This window comes from Halichoerus grypus, chromosome 8 (genome assembly GCF_964656455.1).
Source record: "Halichoerus grypus chromosome 8, mHalGry1.hap1.1, whole genome shotgun sequence".
Taxonomy (NCBI): domain Eukaryota; kingdom Metazoa; phylum Chordata; class Mammalia; order Carnivora; family Phocidae; genus Halichoerus; species Halichoerus grypus.
Window position 1 is genome coordinate 48,081,520 of NC_135719.1, and position 19,750 is coordinate 48,101,269.

A 19,750-nucleotide genomic window follows, 5' to 3' on the forward strand; every position below is an offset into this window, starting at 1 on the left:
TCCTGGTGGTGGCTTATAGAAATTAAATTTTTTTTTTCCCCAAAGAAGCAACATTATTGAGTGGAGGTTATTTGGGCCAGTTTTAGCCCCCTGATAGGACTTGTTTCATCTGCATTGTATATAAGATTTTTTCAAGTTAGTTGCCAACTATTGTCACATAAAATGTTGGTTTTTGGCTTCTCCTGATCTGCTGTATGGAGCGTGTATTCTTCCATAGCAACCATCCGCCAGAGCTGGGGGTGGGTGGTTGTTCCCTTTAGATGGGACATGCGCAACACAGTTTCGATCATTCTGTATTTTCCTGACCTGGCTCTCTTCATTTCCACTGTCCGCTACAGGCATTTGAGTTTGCAAGCCCCTGATGAATAGAGTAAAAAATTGCTCTGTGGTATTAGAGTGCAGTACGTTATGGGTTAAGCGGGCCCGTGTACCCTCTTGCTTCGAGGGAAAAACATGTTCTAAGTTCCAAATAGCCATCAAATGAACTTGAAGCACACAACCTGTTCTTAAATTGGCGACTCCTCTACAGTGATGTTTTATAGTCTGCCTAAACAAGTAATGGAAAATGCATATCCATATATGCACTCAGATATCAGAAATTCAATTCCATGGGCTATTTGGGAACGAAGTTTCAAAATTCTGCTGAGAATGATTATGTTGTCTGAGTCTGCATACTGGGGTGTTGTGTGTGCGTCCGTGGGAGCACGGACGTGCTTTGCCTCCACTTGGCCGGAGCCTGTCCTAACCCCAACAGTGGGGATTACTAAGTCATGAGCCCAAACTAGCCTCATCATGATTGGGTCACAATCCAGGATCTCTACAGAATCTCCTTGCTGGGATCCGCGTTGACTCATGGCAGGTGTTTCCAGTGAAGCTCCTGAATTTTTAATTTGAGTTGAGCCATTGAGGTGAGAGGAAGTGGGTCCGAGGGAGTGTTGCCTCATCTGGGGCAGGAGCCTTTTTTGAGAGGCAGTCCCCCCCTTTTTTTTTTGTAAGTTCCAGAACAGACTGCTAACTTTCAAGACCTCCATGGAGAGAATGTTCTTCAGGCTTTCTCCTCTCAAACTGGTAAGTATTCTGTGAGCACCTACTCTGTTCAGGACACTAGGCTAGGGCAACAAGGAAGTGGGGACCTGAACGATGCTTGCAGACCAAAGAGCTTTCAACCTGATCTGGAAGTGGGGACACAAAGAGGAAAAACATTATAGTAAAGCACAGGGTCCTGTAAAACAGAAGAGAAGCCACAAGCAATGACCCATAAATTGCCAAGTGGGCAGTGGAGACTCTGGGTGTATTGTATGTACCTTCAGGAAAGAGGAATATTATTCTGGGCCAGGTGAGGGCCAAGCAGTGGAGGTGGTGACTGAGCCGAGCCTAAGCAGAGCAGAAGGCGAAATGCCAAGCAGACGCGGCAAACGGAAGGTGGCTTGGGCCATAGAGAATTGGGTCAGAGAGGTTAAGACAGCAGGACTGTGACTTCAATGACAGGATACTCAATCCTGGACTTTGTTGTATAGACAGTGGGGACCCCAGAAAGTTTTTAGCAGAGGAATGGTATGATCCAAGTAGTACATTAGAAGATCAATCAGGAGGTGATATCAGGATGGTTTGGAGGTAGGAGGAGATGAGAGCAGGAGTGAGGCCAGGAGGGAAGCTCCTGGGGAGGAGAAATGGCTTAGCCTTGGATAGGTCAGAGGGGCTTGAAAAGACGGGTTAGATGGGGAGAGTCCGAAAGGGCTTGGTGGCAGACAGATTGCAATGAACAGGGAAGAGGAGGAGGAGGAGAAGGTAGAGGGATGCCTGTAGGTTTGGAGCTGGAAACCAGGATGGCTGGGGTGCCATGGGCTGAAAGAGCCACATGTGGTGGGAGGTCCGCTGGGAAATGGCAAGAGGAGCAGATTAATTTGAGTCCTGTATTGAGGTCCCGATGGGGCCCCCAGATGCGATGATCCAGCTCGGGTCCCACATTCTCAGCTGCTTGCTGGTGGTTTCCACCTGCATGCATTTATCTCTTAATTTCAAGCTCCATAGGCTCAATACCTGTAATCGCATAGGACCTATTGTGGATGCTGAAGCACGTGGTAGACCTCCAAGCCCCTCATGCTTCCTCCAGCCGGTGGCCAGTAATCTCCGATCAAGCAGACTGCCCACTGTGTCGCCTTCCTGGTTGAGTGAGTGTTTTGTACCCGAACGATTTGAAAAACGTGTAGTGTTTATTCCAGCCCATGTCTCCACCTTTGGGAAGACCCACTGGACCTCTGAAATTCAACAAGCTCTTTTGACTATGCTTCCCAGGTTCACCACTCCCCGCTGTCGGGAAGTCCTTTCTTACGCTTACTTTCCATTGCTCCCAGGGAGCTTTGACCTTCGAAATGGAGTTCTGATGTGTCCCCCCAACCTTTCAGCTAGGCCCTCTTGAAGTCTATGAGCTCATGTGTAGATGGGGCATGGGGTAAGTCAGTTAAAGGAAATACCAGCAGTGACATAATGTTTCTGCTGACCACTTGTTAATTACTGCAAAGCCTTCACCAGAATGGGGGGCAAACAAAGAAATGGCACCCTGATTGTTTGGGATTGATGCTAAATGCAAAGACAACATCACCAAGCCACGCCCGGACTTCGGTATGACCGAGGATGTATTATTCCACAGGATTCAGAGTAAAGCAGTCCTCATTCCTTTTTCTTCTTCCTATTCCTTTGTCCTCTTCAATTTTCCCCTGTCAGTCATCAAGTCCTTTTTCTCTGCCCTTTGTGCTCCCTTCACTTCGATCCGCGTCTCCCCTCTTTGCCCCACAACCAGTCTGTATTGATATTCATTCCAGAAGAATTACCCAGCCCATTTTGTGGCGGAAAGCTGAGACTGGTGACCGGCGCAACCGTTGGAATATATAAACATGACTCTTTTTCAGGTCGCATCTAAGATGCCAGTCTTAGGAGCCTCATTTTAAAAACTATTTATATTCACAAAAGTCTATAATAGCATTTTTATTGTGTACGCCTGTGATTTGGGCACATTTTTTTTCCCCATGCCAGTTTCTTATTATTGTTCAACACCGACTGCAGCCTTAAATGATAATGAAAACAGAAACACTCCTTTTAAAAGGCGATGACTGCTTTCCATGTCCTTTAGTATATGTGGGCTCTCCTGCCTGAAGGGGCTGGTTCGGTGTTTAAACCGTCCGCAACTGACTCCCCCAGAGCCTGGGTTCATATGCTTGCTGCATAGACCCAATCTTTTATTCTTCTGCAGAGAATGAATTGAATACCAGGATATTTAGTGTGTGGGTGTCTTTCAGAGGAGACCTTAAAACCCAAAGGCTTTCTATGGCCCCTGGGAACATGGGAGTACCTGTCCTCCCATCCTTGCCTTGGGTTCCAGAACCTGGCGTGGCCCCAGATGTCATACACTTGCCTTGGAAGAGAGATGTGTATTAGGGTCTTTCTTCCCTCAGCTCCTGTTGTTTCTTTGCTTCCATGATGGGACCTGCTGCGTTCACCCCTTAGTTTTCTAGGCTATTAAGAAAGAATAACAAAGCAGTTTCCCTCAGAGTCAAAGTGCTACAAATATAAGCTTGTTATCTGTATTCCATTATGATGACTAACTCACCAACTCTCATGCCCTGTGGATGATTGACTTGCAATTATGGGTTGTGTTGTATAGCAGCTCCGAATGGTATTCTTCCCTGGCTGCTCCTTAAGCCAAGTCTGGAGCCCCTGGGTCCCCTGAGAAAGGGTGGATTTTGTGGACTCCACCCTACTTTCATTGTTGTTGTTGTTTTTTTTACCCTAAGCCTAGATATTGGATCTGTAATTAGTGATGTGATAATAATACCTTCCATTTGCCATTTTATGCCTTTTCAAAAAGGCTTTACATGTTTTTGTGCTGATTCTCATAAAAATGCTTTTGGCACAAGCAGTGCAGGTCCTATGGCCTGATTGTATAAGGAAACAGACCGAGTGAGGTTCAGTGACTTGCCCAAGTTCTTACAGCCAGTCTAAGATGGACCTGGGGCTGAAACTAGATTTCCTGATTTCAGGGTGTGTGGTCTTCCCATGGCCACTGCATTTGTAACAAACTCAAGGTGATTGGTCTTCCATACAAGATTTCATTTGATCCTAAGATGATCTTAAAGGGTGAGCAGGTATTAGGATCCTTATCTTCCAGATCAGAAAGTAGAAGCTCAGAGAGGGTGAATGCCCAAGGTAAGATGTGATAAACAAAAGAGGCAGAGGGACGCGTGGGTGGCTCAGTGGGTTAAGCATCTGCCTTTGGCTCAGGTCACGATCCCAGGGTCTTGGGATCAAGTCCTGCATCTGGTTCCTTGCTCAGTGGGGAGCCTGCTTCTCCCTCTGCCTGCTACTCTCTCACTCTCTCTCTCTGACAAATAAATAAATAAAATCTCTAAAAAAAATTTAAAAAAAAAAGAAAAGAGGCAGGATGCAACCCCAAGTCTCCAAGCCCACTGCTCTTGGTGATACTTTGCTGGCTGATTAATGACATCATCACTCATTCAGTGGCCTTGGCCGAAAACTTAGACTCATCCTTCATACCTTCTTTCCTTTTAGCCCATATCTGAGCCATCAGCACATCTTACTGATTCTACCTTAGAAATGTGGCCCAAGTCAACCATTTCTCACCACCTCCCCTGCTATTGTCCTGAGCTAACCCTTTGTTTTTTTTGCACCTGATTTGCTGCAACCACCTAGTGAGTCTACGAAGATGGTCCCCAGTGAACCAGGCCTCCGGGGAGTCACGCCCATCTGGATCTGTAACATTGAATCCTGGCTGGCTTGTGACTCATTTTAATCAACAGAATGTGGGACAAGTGATTCAGTGCATTTCTGGCCTAAGCCTCAAGAAGGCTTCTGTACTTCTGAGAGCCCTGAGCCACTTGTGTGAAATCCAGCTACTCTGCTGGAGAGACTCAGTGATGAGGCCCCGTGAAGAGGTCACATGAAGAACGGGAGAGGCCCCGAGACTGCACAGAGTGGGAGAAAGGCCCACAGTCAGTGTCCCAGCTGAGCCCAGCCTTTTCACTGTCCTCCACAAAGGTGCCAGAAATATGAGTGAGTGTCATGGACATGTCAGGTGGTTGTACCCTCCTATGACAGCAGCCCAGGTAATTTTACTGGGAGCGGAAGAGCCAGTCGGCTGAACCCAACTGACCGACAGAACCATGAGAGACGGTAACACGGTTGTTGTTCTATGGTACTAAGTTTGGGCTTGGTTTATTATGAGGCAGATAACTGAACATCTAAAGGGTCTCCCTGCTTGCACTCCTTCTTGCCACCAGTTTATTTGCTACACAGATTTCTTCTAAAATTGTGGTAAAATACACATACCATAAAATTCATCATCCTAGGGGCGCCTGGGTGTCAGTGGAGTTTCCGACTCTTGATCTCGGCTCAGGTCATGATCTCAGGGTGGTGAGTTCAAGCCCCACGTTGGGCTCCACACTGGGCGTGGAGTCTACTTAAAAAACAAATTCACCTTCCTAAACATTTTTAAGTATACAGTTCTAGTTAAGTACCTTGATATTGTTGTGTAACCTATCTCCAGAACTGCTTTCATCTTGCAAAACCAGACTCTATATCCATTAAACAATAACTCTATTCCCCCTCCCTTGGCAACCACCGTTCCACTTTCTGGTTTTTTTTGTGTTTTTTAAAGAAGATTTTATTTATTTATTTGAGAGAGAGAGAGAGAGAGATAGCGAGAGATAGTATGAGCAAAGGCAGGGGGGAATGGGGAGAGGGAGAAGCAGGCTCCTGGCTGAGCAGGAAGCCCATCGTGGGGCTCAATCCTAGGACCCTGGGATCATGACCTGAGCGGAAGGCAGATGCTTAACCGACTGAGCCACCCAGGCATCCCACCATTCCACTTTCTGTTTCTATAAATCAGACTCTTCCAGATACCTCATGTAAGTGGAATCATGCAGTGTTTGTCTTTTGTGGCTGGCTTGTTTCATGTAGTCGGGCGTCCTCAGTGTGGCAACGTGTCAGGATTTCCTTCCTTTGGTTGCTTCTACCTTTTAGCTATTGTGAATAGCGCTGCTTCAAACATGGGTGTACGAATTGCTCTTCAAGCCCCTGCATTCAATTCTTTTCAATATATACCCAGAAGTGGAATTGCTGGATCATTTGCTAGCTCTGTTTTGAAATTTTTTGAGGCACCATCAGACACAGAAGATTTTAAAATATATATGTTGTCACTCCCTTGCTCAATACCCTCTGTTGACTTCTCGTTGCTCTTAGAATAATATCCAAGACCCTACTGTGGCCTATGGGGCCTGATAGAACCGGCCCATGGCTGCCTTACCAGCCTCATGTCCTGTCATCCTTTTCCCTCCCTCTGCTTTGACCATTTTCAGTGCCTTGCTGCTCCTTGTCACCCCAAGCACGGTCCCAGAGCAGGGAGTTAGCGCTTGCCACTCTCTGCTTACAGTGCCCTTCCCTGGTTACTGACATGGCTCACGCCCTTGCCTCATTCAGGTCTCAGTTGAAATGTCCCCTCCTTTAGGGAAGCCTTCTCAGACCACCCAATTTAAAATAGCCCCCCATCATCTCTATATCTTTATTTTTATGTATTTATTTATTTTAATTTTATTATTATTATTATTTTTTTAAGATTTTATTTATTTGACAGAGTGAGAGAGCACAAGCAGGGGGAACAGTAGAGGGAGAAGTAGAGGTAGAGGGAGTAGAGGGAGCCCGATGCTGGGCTCGATCCCAGGACCCTGGGATCATGACCCGAGCTGAAGGCAGACGCTTAACCATCTGAGCCACCCAGGCGCCCCTTAATTTTATTATTTTTTAAGATTGTATTTATTTATTTGAGAGAGAGAGAGTGAGTGAGCAAGAGAGAAGGAACAGAGGGAGAAACAGACTCTCCTGCTGAGCAGGGAGCCCGATGCAGTACTCGATCCCAGGACTCTGGGATCATGACCTGAGCTGAAGGCAGACGCTTAATCAACTGAGCCACCCAAGCGCCCTATATCTTTATTTTTAATTCATCATTTTATCCCTATCTGATAAGCAGGGAATTTATATTATTGGCACACACATATAATGCTAACTACATGCCTGGTACTGTACTTTTATCGTCTCCACTTTACAGATGAGAGAACTGAGACACCAGATGTTAAATAACTTCCCTAAGTTGCTACAGCTAGTAATTGACAAAGATGCGATTGAACCAAGGCAGTTGGGATCCAGAATCCACTCTATTCTAGTCATCTCATTATAAATGGATATATGTAGGGTGCCTGGGTGGTGCAGTGGGTTAAGCATCCAACTCTTGGTTTTGGCTCAGGTCATGATCTCAGGTTTGTGACATTGAGCCCTGTGTTGGGCTCTGTACTCAGCGTGGAGTCTGCTTAAGACTCTCTCTCTCTCTCTCCCTCTGCCCCTCCCCACCTCTCTCAAATAAATAAATAAATCTTTAAAAAAATAAATGGATATGTATAAAAATATGTATGCATCATGTAGGTGTTTGTTTATTGGCTGTCTCTCACTGATGGGACAGGAACTTTGTTTTGTTCACTGTTCTCCAAGGCTTAGAACAATGTCTGGCACTTATTAGGTTTTCACTGAAAAATGCGTTGAATGAATGAACGAGTGGGTTCTCTGTATTAGGCGGCCATCGACACTTGTCAGTGACTTCATGATCCAAAGACCCATGTGGAAAGAATTTTACGGTGGTCTGGATCTGATGTTTAAAGCATATGCAGGAATGTAAGCTCTCAGTTCTTTTGCCCCATGAATTTGGTTGTATCTGAAAAGTACGACTTGCCAAATACAGCAGGTAGATATAGTAGGTGCTCAATAATTGTGTATTCAGGAAATAAGTTGTGAGGTTTTGAGGATTAGAGACTGGTGTCTGTTTTATCTTGATAACCCTCCCAGCCCTTTGCCTGCTGCCAGGCTGCCCAACCTTTGCTTCTGTTCTGGAAGAGAAGAATTTGCCAAGTGGACCCGGCGTACTGTGTTGTGGCAGCATTTAGTCAGCGCACTTGTTTTCGAGAAGCCGCTACAAGGAGACCAGTGTGCAAGTTCCAGGCCAAAGACTAGGTGAAGGAGATACCATTTCCAGGAATTTTTTTCTTTTATTTCCTCCGATCCTTCCCATCAAAAACAGCACTCCTCATAGGATTTAGTATCAGCTTGTCTTAGACTCTGAAACAAGTTTCTAAAACAGGGTTTTAGAAAATACTCATGATTTCCTTTGTCCTTCTCCTAAAGAACTTCCATCACGTAAAATACACCTCCTCTCCTCAGCTTTTGGAAGATCCAGGACTTCAGAGGTCTACCCGGTACTTCGCCCAGAGAAATTGCTCTGTAAACAGATGCTTCATGAATGCATGTCTTGTTCTCTTTAGAAACAGCCGCCGGACACTCAGTTCCACAAATGGTTAGCTTTCACCTGGGATCCACTTGTGGTTCAACATACTATTTTTTTCTCTCTGGTTTCAGATACACTTAGGAGTCCTTCCAGTACCTTTTCCAGCAGATTGTCATCGAAATGTAGGTCAGAAGTAAAGAAGACCAGCATTTATTGAAGAGTGGCATCAATGCATTAAAGGGTACCCTGGTGGCCTGAAAGACTTAATGCAGCTTTTTAAAATGGCTAATTTATACACTGGGCTACTCCAGCTCACCCTGGCGCACTGGCTCACATTATACAGGAAAGTAGATGGAACACACATATAATAGGCGGTGGCTGGGCTCAGTTATGACCTTATTTTCACTGATAAAGACAAATCTCGTAATTCACTGGTGGTGGTGCCAGTCTTTTATCTTTCCCCGGACTCATGAGGATACAAGTCACATCCACTGAGCCTGCTCTGTGTGTGACAAGGAAACTCAGGCGGCCAATCATCGCAAAGGTGATTCATTCATTTGCATTCAGATATCCTGTTGGCTAAAAAGCAATAAAAGTGTTTGGGGCTTTTTTTTTTTTTTTCCCCATGCTATAAAAAGTGACTTACTGGTAAAATATAGCCTTTACTCATCTTACAGAGCTGCTATAAAAAATAACATTTGGCGGTGGGAAGTGGGACTTTGCTTGAGGAACTAATGTGTATAGATAATATTTATACATTTCTTAGATGGCCATGGACACTTGTCAAGGCTTTCGTGTTCCAAAGACTCATATGGATAACATTTGCTATGCTGTGGGTCTTGATTTTTAAAGTGTATGCATGGATTTATAAAATGCAAGATTGCAGAATGAAGTGGTAAGAGGCTCAAGGCCCCTGGAACAGCAGGGGGGTGACGTGAGGTGAAGTATTTAATTTGACTCTCATGCCAGTCATGAGAAAGCACTGTGCTTTCTTTCCTCCGCATTCCCTGCCTGCCGCATTCCCTCTCAGATCTGCCTGCCCATGCCTGCTTCCACCTTCAGCCCTGTTCTTTGAGCCCTGCCTTTGGCCAAAGAGGCTGGTTGAGGGCCAAGCAACCCAGACGGGGCTTCAGAACACTGGGCAGATTCCAGAAGATCCGAAATTGCTCAAGGGAAATGAAGAAACAGTATCAGGGGAGTGCAGGATGGAGTGTTCCAGAATTGCTGAAGCCTGGTTCCCCTGCTGGGGCAGAAATCCAGTAGGGGAGCCTAGATGTTTATTTTCAAAGCCGGAGCTGTGTCTTCCTTTCTGCTCTGTGCTGTGCTAAGTACAATGTTGGTACTGGATAAATGTTACTAACAAGCAGCCATAACGGTGATGACAATACAGCGTGGTCACCCCACCTCCTGCAAGCCAAGGGAGTTTAAAAGATTTAACCATTTCTTGTGATTGATGTCAGTGTACCCAGGATCCTGGCCCCCTGGAATTTGTCCTGTTCTCCCATCTGTTTGGAAAGACTCGGGAAGTAGCAAAGAGCTCCCAGGGGCCAGAGCTTCCTGCGTGTTTGCCTTCAGAGCAGTCACTCTGAGAACGAGCCAATGCTCCTCATGTGTCTTGTCTGCCAATTAGATCCCTCTGTCCACAGAGACCCTTTAAAAAAACAATAATGATACCTTCACTTTAATTATTCTCTTTCTTGGTCCCACTTCAGGACTATGCCTTTTAAATAAGTTACACCAGAGTTTCTTCCTTCTCATCTCGCTCCTAATTAAGGACGGTGGGGGGTATCCTTTGGTCTTATTTTCTTATAATTTTAATTACACTGATCCCGGCTTAAAACAGGACCCATTTAAGTGCTGAGAAGATATGTATTTTCTGGTTCAGTGAGTTTTTTCCTCCATGCCTCATAGAAGAGGGCATCGTTGAGACACGGAGCTTCTCTGAGCACCAAATCTCGCGAAGCTGGCCTTGCACTGGACAAAGGACAAGGCCCCCGGTGGGGACTCTAGCTGCTGCAGGGGGCCCTTGTGTCTTCAGGACGACTGGTGCTTTACCACAAGGAGCAGCGATCATGATGAAAAGTCAGAGTTGGGATGTCAGCCCCAGGAAATGCTCCAAGGGAATGCAGTGGTGGCCGGCTCTAAAAAGGTGAGTGATCTGCTAGATGCTCTTCCCTGCCCTCCCCAGCACTCAGCATGCTCATGCTTAGAAGGGCAGTCATCATGCCATTTCTCTTCCTCCTCCTCTTCCTTCTAGATCCCGGTCTAGCATGGACTTCTTGGAGCACTGCCGTCCTCTGCTTCCCGGAATGCACATGATTCAGTGGTAAGAGAAGATGAGCACTAGGAGACCAAGGCCAAGGTTTGAATCCCAACCTGGCCGATACGGGTCATGTAGTCTTGGGCAAATGATTTGCCTGTTGAGCTCTGCGGTCCTCTGCCAAAAAAAGGGGATCATGATATCTGTTTGGCAGGGTGGTTGGGAAGGATGCCTATGACAATGAATGCTAAGGAAGAATGCCTCCTACACCTTTTCTCATCCCTTTCCTTTGTCAGATAGGTATGGGCAAGTACCTGGAAGGGTGGGCAGATATCTAAAGGGCTGAATAAGAAAGAAAGGAATTCCTGATGACACACAAACACACACACTCAAAATGTCTATCTTGTCTTCTCTATCTGGCCCATCCTTTTCTCATGCCCTTTTTTCCTGCCTCCTCCTTCGTAAAGTTTACTCTGATTGTTTTGGTCTACATCCATCCTGCCCAACCATTTTGTGCATATTGCTTCAACCACAGAGCTTAACATTACATGATAAACCATCAGGGTTTGTATGTTAAAACCTTCTCTCTCTAATCAGCCAAGTTCCTTGGAAAGGGACGAAGCATGATTCTTTTTCCTGTGGCTTTGCAGCATCCAGCACCATGCCAGGCATGCAGTAAATGTTTAATAATTGATTATTAAGTGAAGTGCCTTTATTGGTCCTACCTGAGGGTGGAGACTGTATTTTATATGTTCTTTGCCTCTCCATAGCAGTCTAAGTGCAAAGCATCCAGATACTGAGGCACTCAATTAAACATTTGTCAGGTTAAAATTATCTTGTGTTTGAGAGATGGCTTTGAAGGATGCTTAGCCATTGATATGAGAAGTGTAGCCAGAGACCAAGGAGTAAATGCAGAATCTGCAGATGGTCCTAAAATGCCTGGGATTTGGGGAAGACATAGCTTCCTTTAGAGCAGTTTGTAAACCATGCCCTGGGAGGGCAGAAAGAGCATCACATAGGGAGTTTGGAGACCTGGCTTCTGGTCTCAGCTGGGACAATTGATCTGCTATGGCCTCATAGGCCAGGTCTGGAACCAGGTGGCCCTCCGGCTTTTGGTAAAAAAGCAAGTTTCTTCTTGACTTAGGAGCCCTTTGGAAACTTGTCACCTCTCACTGACCCTATTGACATCTCCCAGTTTCTTCTGATAGTTTGATCTTGGCCCATAATCCTTAAATAGACAAAACTTCCAAGGAGGCCGATTTACATTGGATTGAAAGTCAATTGGGCTACTGCAAGAATATGAAATTAGGCTTCCGGGGAAGGCAAGGCAGTTCTTTTTCTTTTCTTTTCTTTTCTTTTTTAAAGATTTTATTTATTTATTTGACAGAGAGAGACACAGCGAGAGAGGGAACACAAGCAGGGGGAGTGGGAGAGGGAGAAGCAGGCTTCCCGCCAAGCAGGGAGCCCGATGCGGGGCTCGATCCCAGGACCCTGGGATCATGACCTGAGCCGAAGGCAGTCGCTTAACAACAGCCACCCAGGCACCCCAAGGCAGTTATTTTTCAATTATCTACAGGTCAGAGGCAGTCGTGCTGTTGCTCATCTTGTAATGGTCCTGAGAAGGTGACCCTCTGTTCCCTAAGTGTGACCAGGACACTAGGCTGGACCCCTCTTCAGGCTGCTCTCTGTCTATCCCCTGGCCTGTCATGAGGCTCATTGTCCTTCTACCTGTGTGCACAGCCCTGGCTCTGTCCCCTTTTGGGACCCTGCATGAAGGAGCCCTGGAGCTGGCGGCCAACTTGTTCCCTGACCTTGGGAAGCCTCCAGGTGTCCACTTACCACAGAGAACGCTACAGGAACTGTGAGACGTAGCCCAGGAGGCTACAACATCAGCGACCACAAAACCCAGCAAAAACACAGCCCCAGACTCTAACCTTGAACTAGTTTCAGGGCTGTTCTGGGGGCAACGCGCTGGGGTGGCCCTAAACACACAGAACCAGGGGACAGGGTAAGTTTTGCTTAGTTAGCGTTTCCCACAGCCTTGTTTCTCTTTCACCCAGCCTGATTTCTTTCTTCCTTTTGCACTCTTCCTGCCCTTCCAACAGTAAAGGGCAGGAATCCTTCCCAGCCAAGCTTGAGGAGCAGTCCAGGGCAGCAGTGGAGCCATCCTGGAGGGGGCTCTCCAAGTGCACAGCCCGCACGCTTCTATTAATTCACAAAGCGCTCTCCAAGAGGGAGCCAGACAAGCAGCATTATTATTATCATCAATCACCCTGCACTGAAGAAACTGAGGCAGCTAAGGGAGAGAGGGACGCGGAGCTGGCTCATTCACGGGAGGTGGAGGCGGAGGATGCAGCGGGGAAGGTGCACGTAGCCTGGCCCGGGCTCCCTCTGTGCACCTGCTCAGAGGGGAACAGGTGAACGGATGCCCAGCCTGGGAGAGCTGCCTTGCGGATCACGCACCCTGCCCCCGCCCCCCCGCCGTTTTCTTTTCGGGTCCCTAAATCGAATACATTTTGATTCAATTTGGATGTTCTGGATTAGTGGAAGGGAACGAGGTTTAAAAGAGGTCAGCTCCATTACTCAGCATTATTAATGATGTTGTCGACTGTTAAAATCTCAAAAAACTAGGAAACTAATAAATTTTACATATTGAAAAATCACAGATGGATCAGGCCAATGGATAAATTCTTAAAAGTATTTAATATCTGTTAAGAGGACAGAATGATAAATTCAATATTGAAAACCAATATCAGATTCACAATTACAGGCCATTTATCATAACCAACTGCATGGACAGCATCTTATTGCCGGGAGCATGGTGTGATTCATAAGCAGAGACCCGGAACAAGTCCATATGAAACGAGAAATAAATCTGCTTTACATATTGGAAACTTATTTCCACTTCCTATCTTTATTGCCAACAATAATGTTAGCTTTCAAGAACAAATTGTTACACATTAAACCCATGCATAATGAGCCCAATTGAGTAAAAAACTTCCCTAAAAAGAGCTTTAAATTATTCCAAATTGGGTTATTAACTTTAACTCTAATTCCTCTGAGAGGGCCCACCAATCTTAGAGTAAGTTTCAGCACTTAACCAGACAGTTGGTTTCCCAGGTTGGGCCCCAAAGTTCTGGCTTTGTTCTTTCTTCTCCTCCCCCCGACCTCCCCTGAAAATGTCACATGGTCAATCTAAGGCACAAACATGATAGTATTTAACAGAAGTGTTAATTAAACAAATTGCAAGAACATTGCAATTTACACTTTTGATTGTAAGATGAATGATTATGCATACTTTCAATATTTGAGTACCTATGAGTAAATGGAATGATTGGAATTCGGACCCTTGCACGTCCTGGTTGGGACACTAGCTCAGTCAATGTTTAAAACTAAAGACCTCCGAGGCTCAATAGGCAGGGAGGTGATTTGGCTGTGACGTCTCTCATTTCTCTGACCGCCCAGGCTCACCTAGCTGACATTTGTTTTAAAACACACAGGATAGATTTAAAAGTTCTTTTTCATGATCTCAAGAATGAGGGGCTCAAGGGGCGCCTGGCTGGCTTGGTCAGTAGAGCATGTAACTCTTGATCTCAGGGTTTTGTAAGTTTGAGCCCCACGTTGGGCGTAGAGTTTACTTAAAAGTGAAATCTTAAAAAAAAAAAAAAAGAATGAGGTGCTCAAATGTAGAAAATATGGAATGTGTAGAGGAAAAAAGCCTGGTCCCCTCACTTAGGTCACCAATTACATTTTGACATGTGTCTTTTGCATTTTTTCTCTTTTTTTTTCTGTGCATATATATATATATATATATAATTTTCTAGCTCATGCAATCATAATTTTGATGCTCATATAGTACTCCATCATTTTATAATGAACCCTTTTCCTAATGCTGAGCACTTAGATTGCTTCACAACTTTTCTCTAGTATAAATAACATTTCAATAATCATCTTTGTGCATTCATCTTTGGGTGAATTTCTGATTATTTCTTTAAGATTTATTCCCAGAAATCTCATTACTGGGCTAAAGAGAGCTAATATTTAAAAACCTTTGATATATACTAAGGCTGAAAAGGGAATTTTATGTAAACCCCTCATTCATGAGTTTATTGTTTGCACAAGCTGCTGCCACAGCCCAGAGGTTAAAATCATGGGCTTTGGAGTCAGATCCATCTGCTTTCAAGTTCCAGGTCTGCTACGGACTAGCTGGGAGACTTAATCACTTGGATCCTCCGTTGCCACATCTGTAAAATGGGCATCACGATACCTCCAGCTTGGGGTTGTTGTGAAGGTAAAATGGGACAGCGCTTATCAGGTGCTTAACACAGCCCTCTTGACATGCAGTAAATACTCCATACGAGGCAAATAGTATTGGTCTTTATGCATTTCTTGTGGCAGAATATTATAACATATGTCCTTATAACATGTATAGCATATACATAAAGACATCATGTAACTTTAAAACGCTTAAGCTTTGGGGCGCCTGGGTGGCTCAGTCGTTAAGCGTCTGCCTTCAGCTCAGGTCATGATCCCAGGGTCCTGGGATCGAGCCCTGCATTGGGCTCCCTGCTCCGCGGGAAACCTGCTTCTCCCTCTCCCACTCGCCCTGCTTGTGTTCCCTCTCTCGCTGTGTCTCTCCCTGTCAAATAAATAAAATAAATAAAAATATTTAAAACAAAACAACCCTTAAGCTTTGATAATATTCTCCATTATCTCCAGAATAAAATTCTAACCTATCAGTCAATATCCTTCACCATCAGAGCCCAGCTCACTTTTCCAAGCTTTTCTCTATTACATTTGCTCCAGCTGCCTATGATGTGTACACTTCTTGAGTGTTGCCATGCACTTCCTATCACGGTGCCCACATCCCTTCTCTTTCTAGCCCATCCTCCCCCCCTTCTTTAAGATTTATTTATTTGAGAGAGAGAGCACATACGTGTGCATGCGTGCACACACACACACACACACACACACACACACAAGTGGGGGGAAGGGCAGAGGGAGAGAATCTCAGGCAGACTCCCCACTGAGTGCAGGGATCTATCTCACAACCCTGAGATCATGATCTGAGCCAAAATCAAGAGTCAGATGCTTAACTAACGGAGCCACCCAGGCGCCCCACATCTTTTCCCTTCTTTTCACTGTTTGCCAGACGATACTCATGGATTCAGATGTGGCTCAGGCACCACCACTTGGTCAAGCCTTCCTGATACCAGCCCCAGCAACATGAATGTGCTTGTCCTCTGCGCTCCCATGGCTGCTTGTGTATACCTGGGTCACGGCATTTCCCAGTCTCACAGGTTACAGTAGGTAAGGTGTGTTTCCGTCTTTCCCACAAAGCTGGGAGCTCTTTAATGTTCAGATCATGCCTTATTAATCTTGGTTTTCCTTCATGCCTACTACAGTGCCTGACACAAGAGAAGGACTCAATAAAAGTTGGTTCAATGTAACATAGGTAGGTGGGTAGGATCAAAGAAATCCATAAAAGACATTTTAAAGGCAAACTGAATTTCAACTGAATTGCAAGCTGATTGGACTTTAATTTCTTATTTATCATGGGATTTAGATTGTACTTTGTGCAACTGTGAAGTGTTTTCTAAGCCTTGGGATACTTCACGCTATTTGCAAAGTATTTCCAGGCAAATTATTGAGATTTAAAAATGTGCAAGGAATTTCAGAGGGCCCTGTATAAACATATATTAACATATCTTTTGGGAGATTACAGCATTTATCCATAATACAGGTGGGGATACTGGGAAAGCCTGGGAAAGAGAGACCGTGGAGTTATTGAGACCCTGAATTTCTCGCCTTATTTAAATCATACTATGGTTAAAGCTGAAGTTTGAAGCCGTTTTCATATTGACTCTATACACCACTTAACTAGCCTCGTAAAGTATCTGGATCATGTCTGATTAACAAATACTATCATTATCATTATTTTTGTCCATCTGGCTCAGTGCTGGATGTCCAGTACCTGGAACAGTGCTTGGAACATCATAGGCACTCAATCAACATTTGCCAAATGACCAACTGAATCAGCAATCACATTTGGTATGACCCAATCTGCATCCTCTTGGGGTTGTTTAGCTCAACTTGACAATCATTATAGAGTGGTTTCTGTGTGTCAGACACCTTGCCGAGGAGGTGAGGGCATGAAGATGAATAACATGTGGTTCCTGTCTTCACAATATCAATGTCCAGTGTGGGCAGCAGATGCATAATAGATCAATGCAGCATGCTGTGGTTAGTGGTAAGAGAGGCCTATGAACAGGGTTTCAGGAAACCCAGAGGAAGGGAATTTGGTGCAGCCCAGGGGCTTCAAGGAAAACTTGCTACGGGACAATATGCCTGAGTTCTCTCACTGGATGAGTAAGAGTTAGGTTGACAAAAGGTGGAAGGGCATTCCAAACAGAGGAGACATCATTAGCAAAGACAAAGAGATGACATGTCATTCACTAATTCATCTAAGAAACATTCTTGATGGCCTACTGTGTTCCAGATGTTGTCCTGGGAGCTAGATGTGTGGCAGCAGACCAAAGTCCCTTTCGTCATGTAGCTTGTTGTCCAATAGACACAGGGCCTGCAAGCTTTCAGCATTGCTGGCGGACGAAGAGCAGAGCAGGAAGTGGGGGCAGAGGAAGCTGAAGGGCAGGGTGGCAGTTTGTTTTATGGGAGAATTGAGTTGATACCCTACCTACTTCCACAAAGGATTTGAGACGTGTATTAAAAAGCTAAGGATCTGGGGCGCCTGGGTGGATCAGTCAGTTGAGTATCTGCCTTTGGCTCAGGTCATGATCCCAAGGTTGTGGGATCGAACCCTGCGTCCTCCCTCTCCCTCTGCCCCTCCCCCCCCCGCTTGTGCTCTCTCTCTCTCTCAAATAAATAAAAAAATAAAATCTTAAAAAAAAAAAAAAAGCTATGGATTTGCCAAATCAAGCTACCACTGGGCAGGAGTTCCAGACCGCTTCCTGAGGTGGAGATTCTTCTGCTTCCCCCAAAGTCTCTCGGTCACTGGAGGGAATGGCCAGCAGTGCTGGAGAAAAGAGGCTGCCCCAAACCCTGTGCGCTCCCAGCAATCCCCTTGGGTTGACTTCGTAATTTGGGTTGTGACTCAGGGCAGGGAGAGCCTGGCACCTGGTAAGAAGTTTATAAATGCTGGTTGAATGAAAACATGAGGATGATGACTTTATCTGTAAAGCAAAGGAGTAACCAGTCCCTTTGAGTTTTGATTTGAGTCTATGAATGAGGAACATTATGAGCTTTCTGGAAAGTAAGATGGCTCCTACACCAACACCTTGCTCCACTCTAGTCAGAGGATAAATAGCCTAAAGCAAAACCCATGTACCTTTATGTCCAAGTCCAACCCTCCACCCCTCCAACATTAGCTCAGGCACCATCTGAAACCTTGGAGATATTGAAATGCCTCTATGGAATTCACTGTCCAGTGGGGGCAGGTAGACCTATGAACCAATAATCATATGACAGTGGGAAGAGTGCTAATCGACGTAGGTAAACAGATAGGGTAGAGGGGCCAAGAAAGGCCTTGTCAATGAGCAGAGTTTTAAAGGACAAGACTGGAGTTTGCCAAGCTTGAAAAAGGATGGGAAGGGCGTTCAGGGTCTGAGAATAGCAGAAATAAAGATGGGGGCCGGGGGTAGGGGGAGGGCAGAACACTATGTCAAATTCAGGACGTTCAGATAAACTGGCATGGCTATCAGGTAGGATGTAAGAGTTGGCCGACTGTTGAAGGTGAGGAGAGGGGGAAGTGTTTAGAGGTATACTTTCCCCCATTATCTGCTGCAAATACAATAAAAATAGTATCCAAGAGGTATGATTACACAGATTTGAGTCAGAGGCTTACTCTCCACCTAATGGTTTTATTATCATTACTATTCTTTTGACAGCATTCATTTACATGTGCTCTGGACCCCAAATCAAAGCAAATCAGAATATGACAAAGGTGTGTCAGGAAAATGAGGTATTTGATGGAGGATGCATTTTCTCTCTTTTGTGAGTAAGCAGTTTACATCCTGCTGGGCTGCAGACTGCTGTGGCATAAGGACCATTTCCAATGATTTAACTTTGGCCCCTAACAAACCACATTTTATAATCACCTCTTACCTAGATAGCACCATTAATAATAACGGTAACTTACATAAAATCTGCATATGTGGATATGCTGAGTTCATTCATTAACTTCCAGAATCTCCAATCCTCCAAGGACTTTCAGGAACCTCCATGATGCCTCTGGAAGCTTCGTTTTGCATCTGATTCTCTCATTTCTGTAAAAAAGATTCAGAAATTCATGTTGCTTGTCTGCAGTCTGCTGAGTTCCTTCTCTTGGACAAATTGGTCTTGGACAATGTATACCCCATAAATTGCTTCCAGATCATCTTGTGCCTGTGGGAGGACTAAGGGCTTAAGACGTGATACATTTCACAACATCACATTTGGTCCCTTTTCCTGGTAAACATGGAGGAAAGAGAACAAACCCAATTCAAATTCGCCTGGACGCAAGGAAATTCAATGTCTCAATGCCACATTTCCTGGGACTGTGTAATAATCGGTTATAAAAGTAGAGCATCATAACAAATAATAGCGTAATAATGTCATGACGATAACCTATAATTTAAATAAATCCATGAAAATGTACAATGGAGAGATTTCCAGCTCTGGCTTCTGAGAATTCAAGTTCCATTCAATTCCCAGTTCAAAGCAATTGGCCCTTCTGACGGTTATACATAAATAGGTCTCTACCAATCTCATGAAATATTCCATCCATATTCAAAGTTATTAAATATTGAACACAATCTAATAAATACAACCAAGTTAATCAAGACTTTGATTGGTGGCTGCGGGTTCATAAAAAGCTTGTGAAGAAAATTTTTCCAGGGTTTGACTCAGATCTTCTATCTCCCTCCCCCGTTTTGGAGTGAGGGCAGGAATTGTATTATATGCATGTGCAGGCATTTTGAGTTGTGTCGATGTGGATGTAGGTGCGCTGGGTTGTTCTCTCTTGGTAATCGTGTGCTGGGCAGGATTGCTGCGTGTGGGTATGTCAGAGGATGTGTCCGGCGTACTGTTGGTGTGTGTTCTGTGAGAGGAGGCAACACTGGAAGGTTCCCTTGGATGCTGGCTCCTCTGTGGTT

The 19,750-nt window shown here is 45.0% G+C and overlaps 1 long non-coding RNA gene across 1 annotated transcript; it reads left to right on the forward strand.

Moving 5' to 3' along the window:
* The first annotated feature begins 10,596 nt into the window (after window positions 1-10,596).
* Window positions 10,597-19,202, forward strand: LOC118532481 (uncharacterized). Its single transcript, XR_004915736.2, has 3 exons — window positions 10,597-10,667; window positions 15,754-15,911; window positions 18,805-19,202. It is a non-coding gene; the product is annotated as an uncharacterized LOC118532481 (long non-coding RNA).
* The last annotated feature ends 548 nt before the right edge of the window (window positions 19,203-19,750 follow it).